This window comes from Protopterus annectens, chromosome 12.part0, assembly GCF_019279795.1.
Source record: "Protopterus annectens isolate FY-2018-M chromosome 12.part0, PAN1.0, whole genome shotgun sequence".
NCBI classification, from domain to species: Eukaryota; Metazoa; Chordata; order Ceratodontiformes; family Protopteridae; genus Protopterus; species Protopterus annectens.
In genome coordinates, this window is record NC_056746.1 from 940990064 (window position 1) to 941004254 (window position 14191).

The window sequence follows — 14191 nt, forward strand, 5'->3', positions numbered from 1 at the left end:
TAAGCCCATCCATACTAAAAAAAGGTTAGGCAAAAGCCTTTAGTAAAATGGGTTCTCTCAAGCTCAGACATTTCCACAAGTGTTGGAAAAGTAATCATTAAAGATCATTAGAGAATGGGCAGTCTGTACATCTGAAGAGTGAATGTTCCCCATCAAGGTGTTAATGTACAGGTAATGTCCACTAAATAAAACAAGTCTGCCACTTCAGAAATATTAATCTGCTGTGAAGCTCGGACTGAAAAACAGCACATGGCTGCCATTTTTTTTTACACTTGCTATTATTATGCTAAAATAAAAAAGGTAAATAAAGCAAAAAACAGAGTGTGTGTGTGTGTGTGTGTGTGTGTGTGTGTGTGTGTGTGTGTGTGTGTGTGTGTGTGTGTGTGTGTGTCTGTGAGTGTGGTTTTATGTGTGAGAAAGAGTGAGAGAGACAGACAGACAGACAGAGACATAAATGACATACCATAATGTCATCCGGCTGCAAGAGGAAGTCCATCAGCATACATTCAAGTATGAAACTGTTAACGTCTGGCATTATTGACTGAACTTAATCCTCAGTGGTTTACATCAAATCGATCTTTCAACAAGGGACAGAGCAGTACTGTACTGCAAAATCAGTGACTGTAAAGGGGCACTGGGGAGAAAGCAGCAATGCCTTGCATTCGATTATGTGTTTCCATTCATTTGCTCACATTTTGAAATCTGAGGTGCATTAAAACAAAGTAACTGTATCTGCTGGTCATATAGGTGCCTGTCTGTGCTTCTGAATGTGTCTGAAATTGTTCCTGTGCATATGTGTGTAAGTCTGTCTGTGCTTCTGAATGTGCACCTGTGTGTGTGTGTGTGTGTGTGTGTGTGTGTGTGTGTGTGTGTGTGTGTTTCTATAGACATTAAATACTTACATAACATATTCTGGATGTAAAATACTTCCTTCAACAATGCCATATGTTATAGCAAGTTTGAAACATTAGGGGAAGAAACTATTTTACATCAAAAATATAAAAAATGCATATAGTAATAAAAAAGCAAAACATTTTAACAGATAACCAATTCTTTAAGTGCAATAATGTCCTTCAGGGTATGTGATATTGGAGAAATAATGCCCTTCCAGGGATGTAGAACACACACCCTTCTGGCTTGCCATTCCATCTGGAGAAGTAACATTTATCTTGTGCTGAAATGGATCAATAGGGCATTATGCTTTGATAATCTGACATACCTATAATACCTTTTTAGGTTATCCTTCTTTCTTGATAACATGACCTCATACTTAGATTTATTACCATGAATTATGGCTTGTAGCAGTAATGCTATTCAGGCATATCTTATTAACAAGGGTAGGAAACTTTCTGTAAAAATGAAACCTGCATCTTTAAGTATGCATGCTAGCTGTTTATTACACTAAGGGTCCATTGACATGAAACTTGTATCTACCTTTATATTTAATAGGGTTCTTTAAAGACTTTACACACAAATTTTCAATATGTCCCAGTCACAAGAAACTCTGGCATGTACAGCAAGAGAAAACCAATCTGCTATACAATCTAAGACACAGGAATTCCATTTGTACAAAGCAATACATTTTGATTTTAGTCAAGACTTGTACTGAGGAAATAAATGTAGCAGCTTCACGATCAGAAGCACCCAAGAGATCTGCTAGAGACAAATCAGAGATAAAAAATTGTGTTATTATTATTAATAAATCCAAAACATGTCTATCCCTTGTTGACTAAGTAAACAGCTGTTATAGCCAATTAAAGATCAAGTTGTTACTATTCTTTTTTGCTGTAATTATGCTCTTATTATGTAAAGTGGGCTTTCTGATTATAAAATAATTACATTTTACTTTAGTTACTTCAGTAGAACTATGCTTATTAAGCATAGCAAACTTGTATTGGCATTAGTATTTACTATACAGTGAACATCTGTCCAGTTACTGCCTAATTCCATATCATGTGACCTAGAATTCTAATGATGCATTGTTACAATATACAGTTTGACAATTTGTAGCAGTTAGGTGTTTTCTGTAGTCTGTAGCAGATTTCAACATACAAATGCAGCACAATAAATTAGCCAGACAATAAATCACCAAATAAATGTAGTTATATTCAAGTAAAAGCAAATTAGAACATAGTAAGATTCCTTGTAAAGTGTATAATGCTTTGTATTATCTCATGGTAGATAACTGTTAGTGTTACATCTATGTTACTATACAATATGACAATCATTACATACTTTATATGGCCCCACCTGCTGTATCTATTGTGCTAAGAGGCTTAGATGCCTCTTCTCATATTTGCATTAAGGACATGTTCATGTGCATGCAACCACTTATGTTCATGACCACTTGCAGTCATGGCCTTTAAGTAGAACACCAAGACCCCATTAACAGGCTGTGATGTACCATGGCAGAAAGGCTCTTTGATGATTTAAAAGAAAAGCAACAGAAATAAAACAAAGCCAAAATAAAAAGTACATTTCAGAATATAGCATATACATTTCTGATTTATTAATTTTATTTTACATGTGTTCTTATTTAGTTAAAAACTGCATCATGTTAGTCTTTTCAGTAGCTTAATCAGCCTCATTTTTTTATTGTGTCTGGCCCCCACAGTAACATATCATCAGCTGTGTTCACAACATTTTAAGTCTTCAAGTGCTTGTGGTACAGCCCTTCAAAATATATCAGGTAATAACTTAATGAATCTGAAATTCCACAAGACAAACTCAGCAACAACTGCAGATGTAGTATGGACCTTCAAACACCACTCCGGACTTTGTAAAAAAGACACAAGTTTATTGTAAAGCGCTTTTCATCTCTGTTCATACAGGGACTTCCTCAGACAAATCTAAAAAGGACTCCAGAGTATTTAAATCAAACTTTAAACTCACATGACTCCCAAACACCTATCAGTCAACGGAATAAGTCCAAAGAATTAAAAACTTCATTGACAGATTTGTTCTCAATTAAAAGCAAAACTTCCTTATTCTGACAATGGATACTGCCCTTATGCTTCAATGTTATTGCACAAATTCTAAAATGGCATGTATATTTAAACTTAGTAATACAGAATAAGATATACAGCAGCATGTAACCTTGGTATTATACAGATTATCAAGTTATATAAAATTCTAAAATTATGCAACCAAGTGAAACAAAATTATTTTTTAAAAATTCTTAAAGATAAAAGGTGAAAGGTAAAAGTACCATATCTAAAAGGACGTTAAACTGAATATTTTAGAAATGAACTGTAAAATATACCAAAATATACTTGCATAATAATTGCTTAATATACCGTGTAAATACACCTACAATACTGCTCCAAAGTCTGAGAGACAGACATATATTGTTATGGCTAGGCTTGTATAGGCCCTAGGGCTGATAGCCTAGTACCAACCTATGAACCTATGAACCTGTATAATACCAATATTACATGCTGCCATATACCTTATTCTGTATTATTAAGTTTAAGTATACATGCCGTTTTTGAATTTGTGCAATAACATTGAAGCACAAGGGCAGTATCCATTGTCAGAATAAGGAAGTTTTGCTTTTAATTGAGAACAAACCTGTCAATTAGGTTTTTAATTCTTTGGACTTATTCTGTTGACTGATAGGTGATTGAGAGTCATGTGAGTTTAAAGTTTGATTTAAATACTCTGGAGTCCTTTTTAGATTCGTCTGAGTAAGTCTCTGTATGAACAGAGACAAAAAGCGCTTTACAATAAACTTGTGCCTTTTTTACAAAGTCCGGAGTGGTGTTTGAAGGTCCATACTACATCCGCGGTAATAACATAATGCCAACTATAAACTCTATTCATTCTAAATGGAGTATTAAAAGTACACTACTTGGAGTGTTCTTCATGTATCTTAATCTACCAAAATTAATTTTGTAAAATGGGAAAATTTCCTCAGCTGTAAGCAATAGTCAATGCTCCATATAAACACTTTATTCAGGTTTTACAGATCAATGCATATGAAAATCTTGTCCTATTTCACAATAGTGACTGCAGTGTTCAACCTCTTTTTGATTGTGCCTGTTTCTTTATTATACTTTATTCCCTTCATTTCTTGTTTAATTCCATTCCTGAGAGCTACTGATACTTTCCATGGACATATTACTGGCATAGCTTATGAACTGATTTGACTCACAAATTATATTTCCCATCAAGCTTACAAAGCCTGAAAATAAATCAAGTCATCTTTGCTGTGGCAGTATGCAATATTCAATATGATTCTGCAGCTGTGTGACTGTTCCTTTAAATATTTTCTCTGTGTTTGTATAGTATTTTATCATGTCCACCTCTCACAAGCCAAATGACCCAAAATGTAAGGGAAATTAAGTTTCTTAGGGGTTGCTACTGTCTGAAAATATATCTTATGCTTTTTATTGTGTACTCGTGTAATTTTATGTCAGTATTACAATTTACATATATCTAAATTCAACACTTATTAATTATGAACTTTTCTTTCTAGTATGACGATCTTCTTGCACTGTCTCTTTACTCTGACTATACAATAGTATCTCTTTTCTTTATAACTGTACTAACAAGCAATGTTCTTTATTTTTCTGAGTCAACAACATGCAAGTTAATGTGTGCATTCATATTTTTGCTTTTGCATATCTTTGTAAAATTATTTTTTCTGCCACACCTTCTACAAAACTGATTACATTTTGGACGCATCTTTCCTTCATGACTATAGCCTTACCTAATACATAAGAATTGAATTTCAGCTACTTAATACTTCATGTCTATCTTCTGGTTTTCCTTATCATTGCTATTACTACTGTTATGCATTTTGTATGTGTGCTTCATTTTTCTTATTTGCTTCACATTCCACATTCACACTTCAATTTCCTTAGTCATGTTTTTTTTTTTTACTTTATATTTGTAATTTCACAAAACAACAAACAAGTAGTTCAAGATCCACTTTGGGAAACCTATTTAATACATCAAAGCACTAAAATAGCAAGCCCAAACTTTTGGATAAATAGTATTCCTTCTCACATGTTCTCAATTTAAAGTTCAATTCCAGTAGGTGAAAAATAGTCATTCATTAATTTCATATAGTCAAAAGTAAAAAAGAAAATGAATTTAGCACCTGCCACTCCTTTAAAACATTGTAATATTTGTACTTCTAAGTCTTCTAGAGACAATCCCTCCAGTGAAGTATGCCTCAAAACTTAAACATTCCCACTGCAAACTAATGTATGTCTTTCATTCCAATAGTTTTGTTATAGATGCTATATCAATAACAGAATTGGCTTCTGAACCATCCATATTTTAATTGCCATTCACATTATATTCTAATAAGGGATTAACTTTAACCAATAACAACTACTGACAATGATTTTCTAAGTACATTTTAAGAAGACAGAAGTTGGTGCTTAATCCAGCACAGGTATCAAGTTTCCTTCCATACTCCTTGAGCTCACTCAGTATGTCAAAATGAAGCAAAGAAAAGCTTACTAGATAAATCCAATCTGATCAATAAAATAGCAATTAGATAGTTCAAGAATCACCTTAGAAAACTTTAAAATCATACACAGACTTTTATGCACAATTGAAAAAGCATAGCATTTATAAGAAAGCTTGTAGACATTGAAACTGAGATACATAGATTTGCACTCTTATCTGATCATAGAAAATATCACTGAGAGGCACTAAAGGTTATCAGCTGGTTTCTTGCACCACTCAGAGATAACCTCTAGATCAGTACTCTGCCCCAGCTGAAGAGAATATTGCCACTAAGAGAACAAGAAATAACGGGTAAGAAAACATTATGCTAGTCAGACCCCCTTTCAGGGTCAACCACTGGAGAAAGCTACATTTCTAAGCTGGGTCCTGCTACTTGGAACAAACTTCCAAACAATCCAAATAAGGTAAGAAAGCAACAAACCTTAATAGCTTTCAAAAGTAAAATAAAAAACACCGTATTCACAAGGAAGCCCTTTGGCTCATTTTGCATTTATCCACAGCTTTTGAGAAGACTTGAGTCTCTTCTCTTAAAAGTCTGCTGCTTGTTTAATCATTTTTTGTATATGATCAAGAAATCATGCAACTTACCAAATCCACATTGTTTGAATTGATCCTTCAGGATTGTAACATAAGTGTCTATTTTGCCTATTGGGCCTTAGTTCCTTGTAATTAATCAGGGATAAAGAAATTGAACAGTTTATTTCTTTATTTTTTCACAAGAAAAATATCTTTACAAAAATTAAAGAAAAAATGTCAACATTATTATTATCTGTGTACAGCATAGAATTATATTTCTCACACATATTTATAATCCACATAATATTTATACCAAATGAACTTTGGAAAATCAGGCAAAGATGCATAACTCTCTTTGGTGCATTAACAATATAATTTTTCCATGCCTGTCTACTAGTCATATGATAAGTTGTTTAATTATTGCTTTACAAACTAGAAAAACTTTCCTTTTGCAATACAGTATATTTTAACTACTACAGCACTGACATAAATTTGAAACAAATTTGGTATTTTTCAAACAATGTACTAACAAAAAGGGTATTCAGAAATATGTATTCATTTTATAACATTTTATTTGTGTGAACGTATACTTTCAGTTTTCCGTTTAAACAGGGAAATACATATATAACAAAGGAAAGTATGAGATAATCTCATCTGAGCTGAGGCCCGTGGAGCTCCTGCAGCTTATAGAGACATTAATTCCTCCAACAATAAAGTGCTGTTGGATATATAGTGAAGAGATGAAACTCTAGACCTGATAACCCATTCCAAAATAATTGTTGGGTTATTCACGTCTTTCTTCAGAAATATCAGAAATACAAAAAGCTCCATACTGAAATTCAATTAAATGCAAACACACTGGTGAGTGCATAGCATTTAGGAAACGGGACTGTAAGTCCATAAACCTTCTAAACTCAGACTGCCACTAGGACAGCCACGGTAACACTGAAACTTCTGAAAAATTAATTTTACAGAATTAGAATAGCTAACAGAGGAAAGTAAAGCAGTATAAATAAAATAAAAATAAGATTAACATACACATATTAGAGCATTTATACTGGTATCAGCTTCAGCCATATAGTTCCTATAATTCCTCATATATCTATACGGTAGTTTATATACTATCCTAGGTGAAGAAACTTAATGGATGACATGAATCTTGTCACAAAGTGACATCGACTTCAGGTTTAGATCCAAAAGCAAACAACTAGATTTTGAAAAAAATATTGTACAGAGCACAACCTCCCTAGTTCTCTCAAAACTATAAGTCAATAGTTGACAAAAACCTAATAAAATGAGATGACATCACTAACAAATCATCTGCATAGGTAATTGTTGTACATTTACAATTATCAAGATGTATGCCTTATGTCTATAAAGCAAGATATTCTAATATAGAGTCCACAGACTGTACATATATGGTAGTCACAAAAGGACATCCTTACTGAACCCTAATAAATTGTCAACATTTTGACATGAAGTTATTATTGATTTTAATATATGAATATGTATTTCTATAAAAATTGTTTGGAAGAATCCTAAAGTGATCTAGCATACCATAATATTGCAACATATTCCAAATAAACAGCCTATTCATGGTATTAAAGGAATTCTGAGCATCATATAAGACCCTACTAATATTAAAATGACCACAATCCTGTTTTTTAAAATATAATAATATATGGAGTATCTCATTTGCTTTGGCCATTTGCCAATAAGGATAGAAGCTAAACTACAAAGGATACAAAACATAATTTTAACTAAGTAATTTACTGTTAATAGTTTTTACAATGATCTTTTAATTGACATTCAGCAAAGAAAGCTGATTTTAGTGATCCAAATACAATCCAGTTTTCCCATACTTCTCTGCTAAGACAATAATTGCATTTTGCATAGACTGGAGAACTCCCAGTTTGGTATGAAGAAGGGATACAGTAAATGTAACAATATGAGAGATAGACTATGTACACAGTGCTTTTATAAAACTCATCTGGCAGTTTATCAGGGCTAAGTGCCTTTGACAGTTTGCAATGGATTATTGTGTCTTGTATGTATGCAAAAGTAATATCTGAATTTATAATGCTTAATTCCTTTTGTCCCAATTCTTCTAACCAACTGTCTAAAATATGATCATCCCAGCCAGCTGGTGTGAAAACTGACGGCAACAGTGATGCTTTCAGCGAACAATGATTCTGAATTAAAAGTGTTAATGAATTACTAAATGTTGATATTACAGCATTGCAATTTTTCCATTTTAGTTAAATTGTCGTATTGCTGCATTATAAGAACAGATATCATGATAACCATCATATTCTTTATAGCTTGCTGTTGCTATAACCAACACTTTAAACTTAAATGTGTTTTGTAATTCACTTGCCAGGCTGAATATCTAAAACAAAATGATGTGTATGTTACAACATGTGAGTGCACGTGTTTAGCAAGGTGTAGGTTCTTCAACATATGAGCAGAAAACAGGTGGTAGAATTAACTTCTATCTCTCTCTACTACTGTTCATGTCATAATTTTATCAGAGAATGAAATTTAATTCAGGCACAACAGTGGCTATCATGAGGCAACATTTCTGACAGTCTGCATGTGTGTGAAAGTAGCACAGACATTGTTAGGGGGACATTGGTAACATATAATATTGGTATAATATGTGATTTTAATAAAGCATTTGCAGTACATCTAAGCAGAAAACTGATTTGTGTAACACCCACTCTAGATTACATTTCCTACTTTTTTTTAACTTCTGCTGAGCCCATCATATATAGCTAATAATGCATAATTATGTTTAAAATAATGATGTACCCATGCTGATTAGCTGCACTGCTAATAGGGCAGTGGGTAATGTATTCACTCATTAACTGAGTAGGTAAATTGGCCATCATTTTATTTACAGCATATGCTATTTTATGAATTTAAGATGAATGGATGAATGTAGTTACACTGAATGCTGTTTTGTTTGAAAAAATAAACAAAAGTGTAAAATAACATTTTTTCCATGTGGGCAAAGCATCCACACCCCTTCTGATGTTGTAATTAACTCCAGGGACACAATACTTTGGGGTAAGGAGAAAACTACCCTCAGATTCATAGATATTTCAATGCCACTGAGTCTCATGACCAAGTACCGTCCTTCAGGCAGCACTTTCTCCAAGAGGGCCATACCAGTCAATCCAGGTATAAGTTAATGGATACCTGTCCATTCCTTTAGGTTATATTTAAAGGAAGATACTGAGTTGCACTGCTTAACATGCATGGGAAGTTTATTCTAGAGGTTTGGGAGGTGCTAGGTTGTAATCTTGTCACTCTATCATATTTTATTTATCTGTTGGTGAAGATTTAGGTCCCTGGTTCTAGTAGTGGCGGAATTATTGGACTTGCGGAGAAACAGGAGGTCTAGGGTAATCAGTTCTCTAATAGCATGGTAAGCAAAAGTGAGATTTCCCCTCAAAAGTCTATAAGACATTGAATAAAGAGATAGAGCCTCCAACCTCTCTTGGTAGATTTGGGATTTTAGCCCTGTGTCTGTTTGGTTAGCAACCTTTGGAGTCTTTTTAATTGTTTCATATGTTCAGCAAGATACATCCCAAAGGGGTTGCAATACTTAATTACTGGCCTGATCAGTGCTGAATTTATGAGAGTGATTACCTCTACAGATCTTGATGATATTCCTTTGGTGATTAGCTGGGTTAAATAAAATGATTTCCTGATAACTGTTGTTACATAATGGTCAAAAGAGAGAGAGCCATCAATCTTAAGTACCTAGGTCACTAATTACATTGTCATTTTATAGAGGTGTGCTGTCTAGGCAATTTGATAAGGGCAGGGGTTCTCAATCAAAAGTGATGATACTGGACTTTTTAGCATTTAGTTTGAGGCCGCTTTTAGTACACAAAGACTTAAATAGTGCAGGTTCATTCTGGAGGGTTTTGATCTCATGGGGGTGACTTAACAACAAACCCCAGTTTGCAGTCATCTGTAAACTTTGATAGCCAGAGGTCTTGACTCTCTGCTTGGAGGTCTGAGAAGCAAATACCAAAAAGGAGAAGTCCCAGGTCCAAGCCCTGAGAAACAACAGTGGTCATTATTGTACTTTCTGTTGAGAAACCTGCAAGTCACACTATGTGGGCTTTGTCCTTCATTTAGTTTGCCACATATGGGTTGATGTTTAAGCATTTGGTTTTTGCATAATGCCAGCATGGGGAATGGTGTCAAAGGCTTTAGTCAAGTCAATATATGCCACATGCACTACATGGTCACCACCTACAGCCTCAGTAACCATTTCAAAGAAATTTACCAAAGTAAATAGACAGAAGCTGCCCTTCTTGATATCACAGTTGATGAGGTAATTTACAATTCATTCCATGGTTTAGCATATGAGATTTATAAGACTGATAGATCTGTAATTACCAAGGTCAGTTTTACAGACACCCTTATGGAGGGACATCACAGTTGCTGTGCTCCACTCATCAAGGATAAAACCAGTAGCTAAACCTAAGTTAAAAAGTTTGAGGGGTGTGTCTGCAAGGGCATATTTGACACTATTAATTAAGCAACCAGGTACATTGTCAGGTCCCACAATGGAAGCAATGTTGGTCTTGGTTAGCACTTTCAATAAATGATAGAATGACTGGGGGAGTAAGGAATTAAGTTATTTTGGTGCTTTGAACAGCATTGGTGAAGCTGGCACTAAATTGTTCAAAATGATGTTGGCAATGTCATTTGAGCCAGAATAGGAGGTTCCATTATGAAGTCGTCCTGTGCAGTGTAGAGTATTTTTGTTGTTGCTGTTGTTTAGTTTTCTAGCATAGCTAAAGAAGGCTTATCTTTGGCTTCACAGGCCATTCTAAGTTCATGGACGTTTTAGTGAACATGATAATGTTCTCATTTGTAGTGCTTTTCATATTATCATTGAAAAAATATTGTTTTGGATCTACTGAATAATTTAAAGAGTGTATTGCTTTTGTTGTATTCTGTATTTATGTAGGTGAATCACAGGGTTGCTTTCTTTTGAATTTCCTATGATATTTGTTTCTAGTAGTGACTGCTAGCTTTGTGCATTTTTTTTATTTGGTTAAGCTTGCTGCTGTATTAAGGTCTAAGGAGGTGCAGTCATAAGTGCCTTTTGATATTTCATCACATAGTAGATTGTGGTTTGAATGTTTGTAGTTCTTATATTTAGTGGAGTTTACTGTAGGAACTTTTGGGAGTTGAAAGGAGAAGATCACAAGTTTAGGGTCAGACTTCACTGAGGAAGGAGATATCAGTTGAGTAGTGCAAGAGGCAGCCATATTTGTAAGAATCAGGTCAAGAATGTTGTGCCATCTAGTAGGTTTATTTACCAGCTGCTGAAGGGAATTTTTGTTTAAGAAGTCCAGACATTTTTGGGCATGTCCTGCATTAGGGCTATAGGTGTCCCAGTTTATTGTTTAATAATACTCACTGCAGAAAATGACTGAAGACTTGTCCTGACATCTACATCCATTATGCTAAATGAGTTCTTTAGTCCACTCAAGGTGCCCAGGGTTTCTACAGGGAGTTGGGAATACAACAAGCAGAGGTCAGCTCTCATTCCTTGAGGTTGGAGAGGAGTGTGGATGGGATTTCTTCTTGCCAAAGAAGCGTCCCATGGTAGAGATTGATGGCTGGACCTGTGAAAGTTACTGCCATAGCTGGTACTGGTTTGCAGGAAGTGCGCAACAGCATTAAACAGCTGGCTCAGAATAATGGGCAACTACCCAGGGTTCCATTCTCCCTCTGTCAGGTTATGTTTCTGAGCCTGTATCTTGCATCTGCAGCTACCCGTCTCATTCTAGCTTCATGATCTTCTTTGTTTATCTGCATCTTTAACAGTATGCCTCTCAACATGTATGGGGCAAATGCATGTCTGCTGTCACTTTACAGCCTGCTTTATTGATGTATACACAACTTTCTCATTCTTTTTTACCAGTGTAACAAACCCTGGCCAGCAGCCATTACACTACAGAATTTGGAGTAGTTACCTGTTTCTATGTCTTTGAATCATGTAGGTATCTGTACACCCTACTAAGCCCAACGTGTCTATTATTTACATCCACCTGCATGCATGGTCTGAGAAATGTGCTACTGTATAGACCAGAACACACTGAGTAGCTGTCTTAATCCTTGCTATATACATCGTTGCATCAGCTTAACTCACTTATCAAAATATCACAGTATTTGAGAGACTTATGCAATGTATATCAAATTTACACAATATGAAATGATTTCTGAATTCCGTCTAAAGTAAACACAAAAAAAAGCAAAAATTAAAAAAAAAATACTGTATTGGTAAATTTCAAAGAGAGATGCCTAAGTGTGAGACACTAAGGCCTGTTTATAATATCCCTTTGTGAATACCACAACCCATATTTCATTTTACTTTATTGCTGCTGGTATAATTATGAGACACCATTTTTTCTCACCACAGTAAGTATTTAAATTGCACTTGGCTGACTGCTCAGAGACAATGATCACTGTGGTTTAGCTTATTATTGTAGCATTTGCTTTTGCAACAAGAAAAAAAAACATGCATTGCACTTATGGAAATGTACAGCACAATAAAGTTACCTTTAAACTAAGATGGAGAGGGAAAGAGAGGGTGACAGAAACAGGAGGACAGAAGTGTTTACACAGTGCACAAAATGTCAAAAGGGATGCAAAAATAGCAGAGGAACACACAAGGGTGACTTAGATGATAGCAGTGTAGTCTTACTCTGGATGTCAAGGAGTGTGGATGGGAAGATGGAATGCTGCAAGCAGTGATGGGGGAGCATTGCTGGTATCAAGGAAACATGGGTCAGTCACAAGAGAGGGTGGGACATGTAGATGTCTGGGTAATGGCTGCTCAGACGTGACAGAGAAGGGAGACATGGAAGTGGACTAGCAGTCTGTACAAGGGGGAGCATCAGATGTCAGATCAGTGAGGAGAAAGAATGCAAAACCAGGAATGGTACAAGGGTACAGGCAGGGTTGGAAACTAGGTTGTGCCATTAGGTTAAGGTAGGGAAAGAGGAAGAAATCATACCATGTATCATCCACCAGACACAACAAGAGAGGAAGAGGAATTACTGTAGGAGAGACTAAAGCCACATGGTAGGAGAAAAATGGTAATACTCATGGGGATCAGGATTTGACAAGAGCAGACTGAGCAGTTCCAAGCCCCAAGACAGAGAGGGAGCAGGAGATGACCAAGGTCTTGAACCAAGAGGTATTCAGACAAGCACTGCAAGGCTGTGCTAGAAAGAAGAGAAATCTGGACATGGTCTTGTGATCATGCCACACTGTACGTCAGAGTAGGAGCAAAGGGTCAGGGTAATAAAACAAACATGATGCTGTAGGATTTTGGAAGAGTGGATTATGCTGTCTTGTGGTATGGGGTCAAGGATTAGCTGGGAGACTAGGTGAAAACTGGTAGAGCAAACTAGCTATAGAGAAAGGGCAGGGATAAAATACACAGGACTATGGCTAAAGGTGTGAGTAAAAACCGAAAAGAGAAGAAGGCCAATGTGGCTACACAGGAATGTGAGGTTGGCCAATAAGACAAACTAAATGGCCTTCAAACTAGATAGGGAAGGGAAAGAAGTTGTAGGAGGCACAGTACAAGAAGCCTAGGAAAACCCAGCAAAGATGGTAAGGGTAGCAAAGGTCAAAGTTGGAAGAGAGCCAGCTGATGGAATCAAGAAGGAAAGCAATGGTACAGCGAAGGAAAGGAGGGATACGACTGGCCAGACTGAGCAAAGACAGCAGGAAGATCATGGAAGACTGGGAAAAAGCAGAGGAACTGAATGACTGTTTGCTTCAGTCTTCAGAAAGGAAACCAAGAGGAGGTGCCCTCTAGGGAGGGAGTCAGGGCAGAAGGCAGGAACAGTGGGCAGATGAAAGAAAGAGAGAGTAAGAGGAGGTTCAGGTGGAACTGTCTGCTCTTAGGGAGGACACAACAGAAGGAGCAGATGGTCTGCTTCCCTGACTCCTCAGAAATCTGACCAGCAAGATTGCATACTTCCTGATGGAGATCTTTGATAGGTCATTGGCTGCTGTAGAAGTGTCTAAGGACTGGAAGACAGTAAGATGGTCTTGTATGGAGAGGCAAAAAAAAAATCTCAGCTACTGTAGCCCTGTTAGCTTAAAAAAGTGGGAGTTAAAATCATGGAAACAATCCTGATGAAAG

General features: G+C 35.9%; 1 protein-coding gene across 1 annotated transcript in view; it reads left to right on the forward strand.

The window, feature by feature from the left end:
* The window catches only part of LOC122816231 (piezo-type mechanosensitive ion channel component 2-like), a 1381906-nt gene that overhangs the window by 1076010 nt on the left and 291705 nt on the right, over positions 1-14191 (forward strand). The window lies entirely within an intron of this gene.